General features: G+C 40.5%; 1 long non-coding RNA gene across 1 annotated transcript; it reads left to right on the top strand.

Moving 5' to 3' along the window:
- Positions 1-449: 449 nt before the first annotated feature.
- LOC122464296 lies at positions 450-16,120 on the top strand. The gene is made up of 3 exons (XR_006288236.1): positions 450-502; positions 985-1,042; positions 16,057-16,120. It is a non-coding gene; the product is annotated as an uncharacterized LOC122464296 (long non-coding RNA).
- Positions 16,121-16,257: the final 137 nt, after the last annotated feature.

The following is a 16,257-nucleotide window of genomic DNA, read 5'->3' as shown; positions in this document are numbered from 1 at the left end:
GCCCTGCTGTGATGTTGTATAGAAGATTACTGCACCCATTCCTTAGTAGCAAAATGTGGGTGTGTGATGGGGTATGCAAACACTACACTGTACAGCAAAGAGTTAAGAAGCTGCTTTGGGATCAGCCATCTCTGCCCCAGCACACCTGCAACATGTGCACAGGCTGGAAGAAGAGCTTAAAATGGGAGCATAGCAACTCAGTTTTTGGTAGACCAGGAAAAAGCAGAGCTCTTTTCCTCCTGAGGGAAAGGGCTGACTGAAAGCAGGAGCTTCCCAGACAACTACTGCCTGAAGTCCCCTTCCTGTGAGAAGGGAGGGCCAGATCCTGCTGCATCCTGAGAGTGAATTGTTCTCCTCTATCTCTTATTAATTCAGTTTATTTGCCTTAATTTCCCTTGTGGATTACCCTGGAGGGGTAGAGTAAAAGGAGAGTAAAGATTCAACCCATCTTCCTCTCACAAACATCAACCTGTTACAACCCTGGTTCTTCCTTGTTGCACAGGTGGGTAGGACTGGATTAGGAATGGGCACAGCCCAATGGTCTATCAACTGCAGCTGGTAAGGTGTGCAGTAGCAAATTATTTCATCTTGGGAGTAGAAAGTGGAGCAGGGAAGGAACTGCGACTTGCATTGACTTTAGTGGGGCATTATCAAGCACTTAGACTGTAGCTTTAAAACCTCAGTAAAGTTGGTACAATGCAAACCAATAATGATTGTTTTGGTAGCTTTTCTTTTATCACTTGCTGATCTCTACAGGGTGAAAGGAAGTTCAAAACTGAATGTGAAAGTAGCAACCACTGGAGGATAATGTTTTGCTGTATTTGCTCAGCTTCACATTCAACTCCTCTCTTTCCAATGTTTATTTTCCCCAGTGAAATCATCTTGGTAATTCTTGGTTCAATGAAGGAATCTCAGAATGTGACATTCTCTGACACAACAAATACAATGGTTTGTAGTTATTTGTCTTTATTTTTGATGTTGCAGTTTAGAATATATTCAGTGAACCAGGAAGTATCAAAGGGAGACAGTGACTTTGGATCAGGTAATTGAAACTTGTTTCTGTGATGTATGCCCCCACAAATTTGTTAGTAGGGATATCTATTATTCAAGTCCCCAGATAATTCAATTTTTAGCTTTGCTTTGTAGCTAATTGTTTTTAAAAATGTATTGACTAAAGCTTATGGATCTCTCCTATGTTTTACAAATGTCTTATTGAAATGGTCATGGAATATATCTTTCTGTGCTCAGTATTATAGTTTCACTCATCTTGACATGGGAGCTATGGATTGAGAAGTTCCCTAGTTCAACTTTAGCATCTGTATGTATCTCTGCTAAAATAATGCTATTTAGCAACTTCTTGCAGAAGAACTCCTCGGTGAATTGCAGCAGGTATCTTTATGCTTCTGTGAGCAAGAGTATCCTGGGGAACTATTTTTTTTTAAGTCTGTGAAAGCGCACCATTGTTACAAAGCACTATGAAATTAGACCCACTAGCCCTTTCCACATTGTTTTCAATAGGTTCTAAATGTGATAACATGTAGAACTATAAAAGGGGTAAATCTTTCTTTTGCACCATGTAAAAAGGCTGTTATTTCTCTTCTCTTCTAATTCCAATTTTACTGCATTACTTAAGTGTATGAAAATAAAGCTTTTTTTAAAACTTGCCTAAAGATCTCTATCCAGCTGTTCAGCATGGAAGAAATCAGGTTACAACAGCTGTCTGATTTGTTAATTTTACTTTTAATTTTACACAAAAGGAGGAATCAAATGATGAAGCTCTGCTTTGTCTCCCTGTCTGTCCATATTTTATTATTCAATAAATAAATGATAACTAGCCCATAAGAAATTAACCTCAGCATGGTGAAGTACGTGAATAAAGATAGTACACATTTTAGCTTTGCACACACAGAACTAACAGCTCTAGCCTAATATAAAATATAAAAAAGGTTTTTGCATCAAAACTTCTCATGGTTGAAGCCTCAGAAGTGCTGCAGTAGGCTGAACTATTCAGAAAGTTTATCCAGCTTGAGTAAGCCATTTCTTCCTCTCATTCTGCTCCAGCCAGGATGATATGCAGGGGGCATAGGGAAAGGGAGAAACACACTGTTTCTATTTTGGATGTTCTCTACCCTAATTTCACCAGGAGGCTTAGAGTCTAATCCATTGGTGTGCACTGAGCATTTTAGCAGGAAGAACTACTCCAGTTCTGTGCTGGACTCCAACTGGGAGCAATAGGCTGAAGTAAAAAAAAAGAAAAAATTACAAAGAAAGCTAAATGTAGTGCTTTGGCAGACAGACAATTGAAAGAGTTTGCTTGGTGAGGTAGCTGGGGCACCTTATCTACAAGTTTTTGAAGCAAGGTTGGATAAGGCCATAATACTCTACCTAGTTAGGGTAGGTGGTTTTGTGGTACACTAAGCAGAATTTTCATAATGTCCAGGTTTACTAAAATAAGGCTGTTCTAGCAGCCCTTATGTGTATGGAAAACAATTGCCAAACTAAAGTAAGAAAAATACCACTGCTTTGTACTTGAGTATCTTGACAAATTAACTGAAAACAGGAAACAATACATGAATGTGTTCCTTTGTTTTACTGAAGTGTCCACAGATTGCATTGTCTAAGTGTGTGCCACATGTCACCACGCAGAACCATGTGTTTTCAAATCTGAAATTTGGTGGTGGTTGCAGACCCATTGGAGAAACATTTAATATTTGTAAAAAGTTCAGCCATGTCTCCCAAATCATTTGGAAACCTCTCAACTCACTGAAAGAAAGTTGGGGTTTGGTTTAGTTTGCTTTGCAAAATGTTGTAAAGCATCAACTGAGTTAAATGGATTTTGTAATGTAGGCACGTGAGCCAAAAAGAGACACTGGGCCAAGTTCAGAAGCGGCATAAATTAGTGATAGAAAGCTGATCTAAACTATCTAAATCATAAAGGGTAACTTGCATGCTAAAGGGCAGATAGGCAAAGGTGTAGCAGGAAAAACAACCATAATTTTTACACCAACCTGTTTGCTATTAACCTGGTGTAACTTTGTCCCTTTGCTACTAATTGTAAGTTGTGTTCATACTCCCACTGAAATTCATATGAATTTAACAGCATACAACTAACACTGAGGTCTTCTCTGAATTTGGCCCCATGGAGCTACTGTGCTCCAGCTGACTAGCAGTGCCTGAAGTTGTGGAAAGCTGAAATCTATTTAGAAATTCTGGAATGCTCTATACTCGGAACAAAGTCCTGCCCTACCAACATAAATTCTTTGAAATCAAAGATGATGAGGAGCATGCAGTTCAGGGTAGGATTTGACTCTTAGTGTTCTGGATAAGAGCTTTGAGAAGCTACTGGAGAGGAGTTAATTTGGGAACTTGATAGAGACTGATGTCTTGGTCACTGTTACTCCTTAGAAGCTTTTACTTTAAGTTAAGCATTTTGTCATTCTTCAATACATAGAAGTCAGTATGTGATTATTAAATACTGTTCTGGAGATCTCAAAGAGTAGACAGTTGCCTCAGGATCAGGTTGAAGGTTTAAATTGCTCACCATTTTATATTTATACCCAAATTTGATTTTGAGTTTCTTAGGGGGAAATTGTGTTTTTGATGATAGCATTCTTCATATGCCATTAGTCTTCCTTAGGCAACTTTTCACTGAATTATGTTAAAAAAGACACTGCTGAATACCTAGTAACCGCTTCAGTTGTCTGTCATAGATAATTGTTTGTCTTCCGAAATGTTGTTCATTTGAGTAGAAAACACCAGGATACTAAAATAGATCTTCTCACATATCTTTGAGTCAGTGAGATAGTTGGTAAGGAATAGCAGCTTACTGGAGCAGTGTGTTTTAACTCCATATTGATATATTACAATTTGGTTACGTTAGAAGCAGCAGTGAGCACTGTAGTCGAGGTTGCAGAAATTTCATTTTCAGTTACTTGTAACTTTCCAAAATTCACACTTCAGGATCATACTTTCTGGCTTGGTTTTGCTTGAAGTTGAATTTGTTAAGAAGGCTTGGACCAGACAGCTCCACTACTTTGGAGTATGAGGAGAACATCAGGGGAAATATGCTCCCCTCGTATTTCAAAGTGTGTGTGTGTGTGTGTGTGAGAGAGAGAGAGAGAGAGCGAGCCGGGGTGGGGGGGGAGATCTTGTCACCAGTTTTGGAACAGCTTTAGCCCTGAAACTCCCTGGAGTAAGAAGCTAAATTCTGGCTTCACTAAAAAGGCACCCTTTGACCTTTTCCCTGAAAACCACTGTTTAAGATGGATAGTATAATTTTAAGTAATTTTTGCTAATGTTCAGTGAAGGCTGCCTAATTTAGGAGAATAGTGAAAAACGTATGTGACGTATATCCCAAAATTAGATTTCATTATGTATTTGAGTAGTGTCCACTCAAATAGTTTTCAATTTCCTCTTAACATATTTATCTTTTGAAAAACCTAGGCAATATCATCAGACATTCCATCAAAAACTGTTATCAAAATGAGATTATGTAATAAAGATACAGTTAAATTTAGTTAATTACAAATATATAAAGAGTTCTTACATAGTTATGCCTGAAACATGTTAAGAATCCCTGCTGACTCGAAGAGAAACTATGACCTGTACACTTTTTAATACATCATGGTGATGCACACAGGACAGATAGAACCATCTGTTATACAGATATGAAGCATTAAAGTCTGATCTTTTAATATATAAATTGTCAACTAAAATTAAAGGTATATTTTCTTGAGTACTCAGTCAAATGGGACAGGGTTTCATTTTAATTAGATTGTCAGACTGTGTCTCCCATGAAGCATGACGGTCTCCCCTTTTGGAGAGGGAAACACTGTGCTGTGGACATCCCAGGCAATGGTGAATCATGGGGGTTGAAATGTGGCCGAAGAGCCTGACCCTCAGAAGCAAACAGGGACATGGGACAACAGAATTACAACTCTCATGGGGCACTGTGGTTTTCAGCCAAAGTATGTTAATTTTCCAGTATCTCGTCTTTCAATGAAACATCAACATTTTCCACAGAAACCAAAACAATTTCACAAAAAAAAAGTACATTTAATTGAAAAACCAGTTTTGTCAAACAGTTGATAGGGAAAAAAATCTACTAGCCCTACCTATAACTAATTAGGCCATGGGATTTCTGAATTCAAGATGGAAAAATGTTTTGGTGGTGTCAATCCAAGTATCTTCACCTCATGAAACCTGAAAGATCTATTGGCAACATTTCTTATGAAAAAGAAGAAAATCTAGCATTCATGAGTGACTGTAAAAAAGGAACCTTCTTACTCAACAGAACTCCTCCCTGTGTGATTCAGAATAATATCTGATTAATTTCCTGAATAAAATAATATTTTCACTGTTTCTCCCTGTTATTACAGCAGAATCAACAAAATTCTATGAGAAGGAGCAATATTCTATTCAAGCTTGCATATCAACAACATTTTTAGCTAAGTTTTGATTGTTTATATACAAAATAGAAAAGTCAGCTTGCTATGAGATTCCAGACAGTTTGAAGGGCTGCCAGGGGGAAAAGAACCTTGCTGACCCCAAAGTCCTGAGGCTACCTTCATCCCCCTTGTTAGGGTTCCCTCCCCACTCTGGGGTACAGATGTGGGGACCCACATGAAAGACCCCCAAGCTTATTTCTACCAGCTTAGGTTAAAACTTCCCCAAGACACACATCCTTTCCTTGTCCTTGGATGGTATTGCTGCCACTGCCAAGTGATTTAGACAAAAATCCAGGAAAAAGGGCCACTTTGGGTCCCTGTTTCCTGAAAATATCCCCCCAACCCCCTTCAACCCCTTTCCTGGGGAGGCTTGAGAATAATATACTAACCGATTAGTTACAAAGTGAGCACAGACCAAACCCCTGCATTTTTAGGACACTGAAAATCAATCAGGTTATTTTTAAAAAAAAAATATTTTTTTTTAAAAAAGTAAAAGAATCACAGCTGCAAAATCAGGCTATAGGTAACTTTACAGGCTAAATAAAAAGATTTAAACCACAGAGGATTCCCCTCTAGGCTCAGCTTCAAAGTTACAAAAAACAAGACTAAAACTCCCCTTTAGGGGAAAACTCACAAGCTAAAACAAAAGATAATCTAAGATATTTCCTTGCCTTTACTTACAATTTCTGTAATATTAGATGTATCTTTTCAGGAGATGGTTTACCTGCTTGGTCGGTCTCTCTCTCTCCCTTTCTGCCCAGAGAGAGAACAAAGAAAACTTCTCCCCCAATCCCCAGATTTGAAAGTATCTTCTTTCCTTATTGGTCCTTTTGGTCAAGTGCCAACCAGGTTATGTGAGCTTCTTAACCCCTTACAGGTAAAGTGATTCTGTACCTCTGGCCAGGAGGGATTTTGTTACTTCATACATAAAGGTTGTTACCCTTCCCTTTATATTTATAGCACCCTTCCACAACATATGTGCAAAATTATATTAAATGACACTCAAACGAGTACAAGCTTTATTCTGACCACAGCTAGCTGAACGCACAGGGTGAAATCCTGATAACATTGAAGTGAAGGACAATTCTCATATTCATTTCAGTGGGGCCAGGATTTTATCCACATTCTATGTATTACCAAGGTCTGTGTTATTTCTTTATAAAAATATGAAATTAGAGTGGAGGGTGTGCATTTGAATATTATTTAGAGGAATTTTCTGTGTGCATTTCACTTGGTAAAAGTGCAAGGGAGTTTGCTGTGGAAATGGGTAATCTCAGCCATCCAGATTCTCAATGGGAGTTAGGTGCACAAATACAGTTGAAATGGGCAACAGAATATTTGCAGAGTGTGATGTTTGCACATTAAAGCAACCTTCATTCACGTATCTCTCCCCTCGCTATTGCGCCCCCCCCCCCTTTTTTTTAAGTGGCTACATTAGTCGGATTTTCATTAGAACCAAAGCTGGAGGGGGTGGGTGGGCAAAGGGTTCTGTCTGTCTGTGTGATGGTTTTGCCAGGAACAGATCAGAAATGCAAGCCTTCCAACTTCTGTTAAGTTAGTATGTAATCTAGCTAGATAATGCGTTAGATTTTCTTTTGTTTAATGGCTGGTAAAATAAGCTGTGCTGAAGGGAATGTTTATTGCTGTTTTTGAGTCTTTTTGTAACTTAAGGTTTTGCCTAGAGGGATTCTCTATGTTTTGAATCTGATTACCCTGTAAGGTATTTACCATCCTGATTTTACAGAGGAGATTCTTTTACCTTTTTCTTTAATTAAAATTCTTCTTTTAAGAACCTGATTGCTTTTTTCATTGTTCCTAAGATCCAAGGGTTTGGGTCTGTGCTCACCTGTACCAATTGGTGAGGATTATTATCAAGCCTTCCCCAGGAAAGGGGGTGTAGGGCTTGAGGGGGGGATCTTTTGGGGGAAGACGTCTCCAAGTCGTCTCTTTCCCTATTCTTTGCTTAAAACGCTTGGTGATGGCAGCATACTGTTCAAGGACAAGGCAAAGTTTGTACCTTGGGGAAGTTTTTAACTGAAGCTGGTCCCCACATCTGTACCCTAGAGTTCAGAGTGGGGACCTGCACTTGACACACACTATGCCTTAAAATAGAATTTATGAGCATTTCCATTGAGGGTGCAATCTACTAGATTATTAAAGAGCATTTGTGTTCTGTCAATTATCGTAATTTTTCTATTTTAAATAGTGTTTTACATTCCCATGAGGAAATGTAAAACACTACCTATATTCAGAATATGTTTACTGATTTATTTAGCAAACATATCTTTATTAATTAATATCCAAACTGCAGTATCCCTGCCCGTACTTTCTAATTATAGTTTCTGAAACATAAAGTACAGATACCGTGCTTGGTCTCAGGCAGAGTGGGACCAAGCGCTGCAGGCCTTTTCAGTGCATTCAGCTGCTTAGTTGCCACATGGTCTATACTAGAATTATAATTATCTCAGCTGGACAGCGGTAGGCTGCTGCTGTTGATAAATCACTTTACACAAGACCTGGTCCACAGGGATCTATGCCAGCAAATGCTTCCCCTACACTGAGACCCACTGAATTAAACAGAAGACTTCATTGACATAAGGGTCTGACAGAGAGGGTGGCTGGCCTTTTAAAGAAGAATGGGGCAGGGGACAACCCCATCTGTGGCCAATCATCTGGCTCTGAGCTAAGTTCTTTTATTAGCATTATTCTTGCACTTTACTACTTATTCACAAAGGCATTTACACACAATAGTGCCAAAACAGCCCAGAGGCCTACAAAATTATTATAAAACACAACGAGCAACACAAAGTTCAAAAATGGAGAAATATCCGCATCACATATAAGCAAGTTAAAACAATTATCAGCCCTTCAGCTGGGTTCCAGTAGGGGGAGACATCCCTAATCTTAAAATTGCACCTCTGTCCCCAACAAAGAAAATATTAGGGCAGAGGTAAAAAGAATTCGGGCTGTCCCTGCTCCATGAAATATGTTTATACCAGCATTCAGAGACATGTAGTCCTCTACCACTTGCATACATTTTCCTCACCCCTTCACTTCCCTTTCTTTCTCCCAATTTTCTTCATTCCATATCCTCCCCTGCCCCGCCAGGGGTGTAGCCCCAGTAAAATATGGTTGTTCTTCAAACCCTAATTCATGGTCAGTGCTCACAGCAGGATTCCTTTCCTCAGGTATCTGGGAATTCTCAGGCTTAATCCCTTTCCCCCTTGGAGCTAATACTTACCTTACACTCTTTTCTGGGGTCCAAGACCTGCCCCTTCCCCCTAAACCCTGTCCCTTGACCTCACAAGATTGATCAGTGGTTTTAGCTAGAGGTGACTGAAGAAATCTTCTACAAGGACTGCACTGGGTCAGAGGAAACTGATACCTCTGGCCCATCTCCCATCCCGAGCTAAAGCAGGGGGTCAGAAAGAGAGAGGGAAAACATACCTCCCTCCATCTGTGGCAAGCCCTTGCGAAAAGCTGATTCAGCTTGAAGACTCTGACTGCTCTCACCACCCTCTGGTTTATGTCCCTGAACTCTGGATTTGGCATGCTGATTAGACATCACAGTAAGGCTCTTTGCAGCATTGGCAGCAAAAGCCACCTTAGCTGCCTCCTTGGCCTGAGAGGAGCAAACCTATTGCCCAAAGTTAGATGGGAAGAGGCAGAATAAGAAGGGGCAGAGGAGAGTTTTATAGAGGACTGAAAAATTACCTGAGTAGGTCAAAGTCTGAGGAGGCATCTGCCTCCCCCCCACTGCCCAACTATAGCAGGCATTAGACATGGAGAGAGGTCAATCCCTTCCTCCTCAATCCCCAAATTCCTTACCAAAGGATATGAGGCTTTAGGAATCGTGTTCTTAACTACCACCAGGCATCTCAAAGCCTGCAACCCTTTCCCCCCCTTCCTTCTTTGCCCAACAGTGCCACCCCCTGGTGGCCTGAGACCTTTCTACTCCAATGGCAGGGTCACCCTTACATTCTGGCTTTTTCTCCCTCTGCTGTCACAGCTTCTGCTGTTGTGGCACTTAATGCAAATTGCAGCACGTAGTCCCAACCACCTTTTGTCCAGGCACTCCCACCTACCTCTAGAAGGGCAGCCTCTTTGGCAAGTTCTTCTTTACCTCCTCTTACAGCTACAGGGGATTGTACCGTAACTGTTCCCCTTCCCTTCCTACTCTGTCTTATTTTTGATGCCACATCTTGCACTCTGTGGACTTCCAGAGGCAAATTGCTATTCCCCTCTCTCTCCTTCCCTCTACCAGGATCCTCCCCACCTCCTTGTGCTCCCTTGGAACATGCCCCCTCCCTGTGCCACGATCATGCACATCTGCTGTAACATGTACGTATGGCTGCTAAGTGACCAATCTGCCCATGACAGTAACATCACAGCAGATGGCAATACACTGACAAATGATCAAAAGACCCATGTAACTTGTGACAAATGTGAGGCGGTCCCAAAAACTCATATACCCCCATTCTTTTGCTACTGTGAAAGAGCTGGGCAAATGCAAAATCTGACGGTGTACCAAGGATATGGACAAGCAGCCCTGTCCAGATCCCTAGTCAGCTCAGGATTTTCCCACCTGGGCCCAACATAGTCCCCTGTCTGGTTTAGCCAATCCATGACCTGCTCAAAGGGTACTAGATGATTACAGAATATGACAGTGATCTTCTTAATAGCCAGTTGTATCAGAGAAATCATTACCACCTGCAGCCAGTGCCCTATTGCCCTGCATCATTGTGTATTCCCCCCAAAATGTTTCCGTTAGCTCATTTGACTGAAAGCACAGGTCTGGGTTTTTGGACCTAGTTGGCTGGATTATTGCTAGAAGGACCACTAGAGAGAAGTGCATCCCCCTCAATATCGGAGTGCTCACCAATCTGCTCTAGCATGGGGTGACCCACAGTTACATACTATAACCACACCTTGGTATTGCTCTGCTGATTTCCAGTATGTAGCTCCCCTAGTTTTCCCAGACCACTTCCCTGGAATCCACACCACTGACAGCAACCTAACTCTCCTCCTCCTCCTCCCACCTTCCCTCATGTGGCCACCCACAGTGCCAACATAGAGACAAAAGATTGCTTGCCAGCCAACACTAGCCCAGTGTCTAAATTAGAAGATACCTACTTTTCCTTCTGGACAACTTTGCACCCAGCAGGTTCTGTTCTTCTCACTTTCTCTTGCTGAGGTTCCTGTTGGAGTAAAATCTCTACTGTGCCCATGCTAATTAGGACCACTGCACTCCCTGTCAATGTCTGCACTGGTCTGGCCAGCTTCTCTGAGGATTCTTGGTTAGCAATGCAAGATAGCAGAGTCCAACCACTTCTTCCAAGTCCCTGTCCTCTCCTTCCTCATCTGATTCTGCACTTGGTCACCTCAAGCCATATGCTGCATAGGCATCACCCCTTAAGATGTAAAAAATGAGAGAGTGTAAAGCAATACTGCCCTGAGGTGAAGTTGCTCCCTCAATCCCTACTCCTTCATCATCTCCCCCACCTCAATATCTCTTCTGGTGCCTCCAGCTGCAGGGATCGCAAAGCAGAGGCCATGAGACCTCACCCTTGTTCCTCTGGCCCACCAAAGCTCCAGGCTGAGACTGCACCAACCTCCTCCTTCCATATTCCTGTACTTCCACACACCTCAGCAGCCTCACGAATGTCTACTGGGAATCCCAACAGGGAGACTACCCTACCATTTCTATACAAGAGAGCTTCTTCCATCTGCTCCATTTTAGAAGCAGCTGAGTTCTGACCCCTTCTCAACACCTCGTCTGAAGCTTGGGGACCTGTCTCTGCTACCCCAAGCAGCTGACTTCATATCATATCCCTCTGTTGCTACTAGCATTAGACTCCATCAATGTCTCTACTGGACTGGTCTCCACCTGGGCTTTTCTCCAGCTGCTAGATGTTGTTGTCCCCTCCTGGTATCAGACACTAGAGAAGAGCTGCCTTCACAGGTGCTCCCTCCCCAGCAGCAGTTTCCACATCCACCAATGCATGCTCCAGCTTTGCCAGTGGGTTCCCCCTTTGTCCTCCACTTGCCAATCTAATGTCTGCCTTACTTGGAGTAACCAATCCACCATCCTTCATGGTTGCTTGGAGAACTACAGATGCCTCAGATGCTCCTGCCCCATGTACCTTGTAACTAACAAATTAATGTAATATAAAAGTTGGATGTAAGAGCTAGTTAATAGATTAAAAAATAGCTTAAGGTTTAACACTGAAATGCACAAAGACTACAGGCTTAGACCTGCAACATTTTTAGCGTAGTCAAATGAAGCCTTAGAACTTAGGATAAGTTAATATAAATAAATTAAATCTGTATCTATGCTGATATTGTGAAAAATAACTGCTGAGTTTGGATAACAATGTCTGAGAGATCAGTAGACTTGACAAGATGACTGTTGGTAGCCAGGGTGAAATGTTAAAGACTTCCTTAAGGCAACCGCATGTGACTCTGGTGATACAGTAACATAGGTGTTAAGTTAAAAGAAGAATTATCCAAGTAATCCATCAAGTAAAGAATCCTCCAATAATATTGGGGTGACACTCCCCAAGGGGTTCAATCCCCATGCATATTAATGAACTTTGGTGGGAGTATGCATAACTTATTATACTTATAGCCTGGCAGATGGCTGGAGGTTGTAGCTTCCTGGAGGTCATTGTTTCCTGACCCTCAACTGGAGCTGGCCGTCTCCACTCTTCTTCAGGATTTCATATGAATGTGTGAGTATGAAAGAATTGGAAATACTGGTGCTGGAAGCTTTGTTTTTTCCCTTACCATTGCAATTTATGTGGCAGTTATATTAATTGGAGTTTTCTGTGTGATAAGACTTTAAATAAAGGTGCATATGATTAAATGGGATTGCAAGAAACAATTATGCAAGCCCTCATGGTGGTGGGCTTTTTCCATTCGAGTCAGGACATCTATATAAGTATTTATCTATGATTAATAAAAACCATTAGGCCCTAACAAAAATTAAAATACAACAGGTATGACATGAACTATCCAAATTAGTTTCCAGCTTGATCATAGGTGGTAAATTTCTCAAAACACAAATTTCATAAGGCTCAAAGGACAGGCATATTAACACAAGAATTCAGCAGGTACGCTGTATCTGTCACTGCAGAAGAATATAGCTTGGAAATGTGTACCCAAACAGCATTTTGGTTCTAAGCTTTAAGGTATAATACACATAGACAGCTATATTTTAGCTGTCTAATGTTTAATTTTACAAGAAAGGCTTTTTTTCTTTTCAAATGCCACAGTAATTTATAGATACTGTCATGACACTTTAATCTCCCACCTAAAATAAGGAAGAATGTTTATTTTTACAGAATCTCAGTGTTATTCGGGGACTTCATACTGAAGACCTCAAAATCGCCTTCTGGGGTTTTGTCTCTTCATGATTATTGCTAGAAAATCAAGCTGTATGTTTGTTTTTTGTGTCTGTAAAGTGACAAACTTTACATTCCTTTGATAGAGCATGATCATATTCTGTACATTCTCAGAGCCAAGGGATTGACTTATAGATAATTGGTTCATTTTCAAACAGAAACATGCCAGAGGATAACCATCTTACTTTTTAATAATGAAGTTAAGATGTTATTTCAAATGTCATACTCTGATTGTATAATCAATATTCCCATTATTAAACAGCCACTGTGCTGTAAGACATTAATATACCCCAATATTGTGTGAGCTGCTTGAAAGAAAGTACTGTAAGGGAATATTCAGACACATTTCCCGCCACTATTCTCAAAGTTCCATAGTACAAAACTTGATCTTTCAAAGAAGGGGAAGAAGGGAACTCTTTATTGTACAGACACACACTTCCACACTCATTATCTAAATCTTCAACCAATTAAATATTCAGGGAGGGTGTAAGCAGATTTCACAGTTCCTAGCAGTAATTTTAAAAAATTGACCAAGTAATTCTCAACAAGTGATAGCAGTATTGCTGCCTATTATTTTAAAATAGAATTGTCCATTAACATCACAGTTCTTTACACCATAGGCAGTTGTAGGGACCGGGATGTGGTTGATCAGGCCTCATGGTTAGTCAGGAGCCTAGAACCAGAGCTGGGTCAGAGACAGAGACAGGTGCTAAGCTAAAGGACAGAGCCAGAGACAGCATCTGAGGTAGGGCATAGGAGCAGGGACTTGAAGCAAGGCAGCAAAGCAGGAACCAGGAAGAGATGGTCTGGAACAAAGAAAGCAGGAACAAGGTGGGAGCAGGGCGTAGGAGTCAGGTAAGTATCCAGGGTCCGTAGTAGTAGCCAGCCAAGAATTCACCTAACTCCTCAGACATCTTCCTCTGCCTCTGTCTGGCTTAAATAGTTCATCCCAGCCAATCAGTGGAGCTGGACACCTCGCCCAATCAGGGGCTTTGTGGGTAGGGCTTTTTTCTGAGTTAGAACTTCACTAGACTGCTTCTCCACAGCTTCAGGTGAGCTGCCATGTGGCAGTGACAATTGGAGCACTGCCTGGGGACCTCTAGGAATACACACAGGAGTAAGGCAAACAGTACTTAGCCCTGTACTTTATCTTCCAGTTTTGGCTTTGTTTTGTAGCTCTTCTGTGACAGAATTATTAATAATGTATTTGTTAATGCCAGCAGTGTGCCAGGCTACTTATAAAACACAATGACAGGTTCCTACACCAAACAGTTTATAATGTTACTAGACAGTATATGAAACAAGAAAGTTAGAAGAGGAATGATGAAAGCAATGCAATTGAAAGATAAGGTAAAAAACATATGCCTTATTGGTTCAATAGTTTTTATATGCATGCGCGATATTTTCCGTAGGAGAAAGCATCATTCAGTTATTACTTCACTGACTTGGAACTCTGACTTCCATCTAATCTGTTTCCCAGGACAGAGGAGTTCTCCAAGCTTCTCTTAAAATCCAGATGTCCCCACCTTTTGCCCAGTTGATCTTCCCACTGCAGAAGCCCTTGTGTCGTTCCTGACCATCCTTCCAGATAAAGAGAGTTAGATGAGGCTCCCTTCACAGCCCCTGCATCACCCTGCATAAAAAACAGTGGGTTTGCCACAGAGCATAAGAGATTTTTCCAGTAACCCAGTGGGGATGTGCATGCTCCCTCTCTAACACTCTGAGCCTGGGAACAAAGTCATGAGTCTCAGATTTCAAGCCTCATTGTGGCTTGCGTAGCTGCACCATCAGTTTGATTGCTACACCTGCTTCATATATTTCTTTCTAAACAACATTAGTTTACTCCAGGCATCATTATAAATCCATCACATATGTTTCTTATGATTCTGTTTGAAGGATACATTTTACAGACAAGGTTTTCATTTTGAGTAACCTCAATGGAAAATTAATGAGTAACATGAGACAAGAGGTTAAGCATTAATTATCTCAGGTAGTGGTTTCTGCATAAATTTTTCATGAGTGATATTCAGTTCTTACCAATATTAATTTTAATAATGAACTGTGATTGTCAATTAGATGTCATTTTTTTAAGTTTAATCAACCAAAGTTTCAGCATTCACTAGCAGCAAACTGATTGATTAACTAAAATAGTGACTACAATATTCATTTTAAAATTGGTGTCTTCAGTAGTTTTAAATATTTACCATGCCTAGGGAAAGATATGTGAAGAAGTAATAGTTTTGTCAGGTTATTATCCAGAAAGTTTTAAAGTACTTGTACATAATATCTTCTCTGAGGTAATTACCAATATGTCAAAATCAGCTTGACAGACCCTGCAAACTTACAGCTGAAAGCAATGCTGAATCTAAAGCATATAATATACTTTAAACAGTGTTTGCTGATTATCTGGTTTTTTTTGTTTTTTGTATTTTTAAAAACTATTGTTCATAGTTTCCATGCTGTCAGAAAATAAGGACAAATAATGTTGGTAAGCACACATTGTACTGTATCTCTGCCTTTTAATATTACTTTAAAGAACTATTTATTCTACAGGATTCACTATTTGGATTGTCTGTGATGGATAAGCTCCAGGTTTTTAAAAACTAAGAATTATGGGTGAAATCCTGACCTCATTCAAGTCAGTGGCAAAACTCCCATTCACTTCAATGGAGTCGGAATTTGAAATCTGGAATTAGCAATCATGACAGAGTGATCAAGCCATTACATATGACAAAACATTATTCAGTATTACCAACAGTAACAAAAGGTAAATGCAACAAGCAATCAAATACTCAACCAAGTTTTGTCCTTTTGAGACCTGATCTAAAGCCCATTCCAGCCAATGAACAAACTCCCATTAAGTTCAAAGGATGCTGCGTCAAGGCCTTGAATATTTGTGCTAATAACACAAAATAATTGGCTTTGGAGTAGAGCTAATCATAAATCCATATAGGAAAGGGTAGGATGAAGAGTTCTAGCTCACTGAATCCAACTACTCTAGGACTCATTCTCCTTTTTACATTCCAAGTTAGGTAACTCATCTTGCTAGAAAATGTTAACGGTTGAGTCTATTACTCCTTAAAGCAAATTTTTTCTGTCCCTGGTCTCACTGTCATTACTCTCTGCTTCTTCATATCTGCACTACGTTTTCCCTCTGGGTCTTTTTTTCAATTTCTGCACTTTGCTTATTTATTTATTTACTGCAGATCAAAGATTGTACAGCTACCTCCAGGTACTGAAGAAATGGGCAGACAGAAACAAGTTATTGGAGGTAAACTTTTTAGATGGTGTAAGTGGTACTTTCTGGCCAACATTTTTCCTCCATTCCTCCTATCTCTTCAGCTCTGCTTGGGATAGCAGTACTTGGATTGCTAGTGTAGGTAGGACCAGGATTGGTCACTGGCATT

This window comes from Chelonia mydas, chromosome 2 (assembly GCF_015237465.2).
Source record: "Chelonia mydas isolate rCheMyd1 chromosome 2, rCheMyd1.pri.v2, whole genome shotgun sequence".
Classification (NCBI taxonomy): domain Eukaryota; kingdom Metazoa; phylum Chordata; order Testudines; family Cheloniidae; genus Chelonia; species Chelonia mydas.
This window is presented reverse-complemented; position numbering and strand designations above follow the sequence as displayed.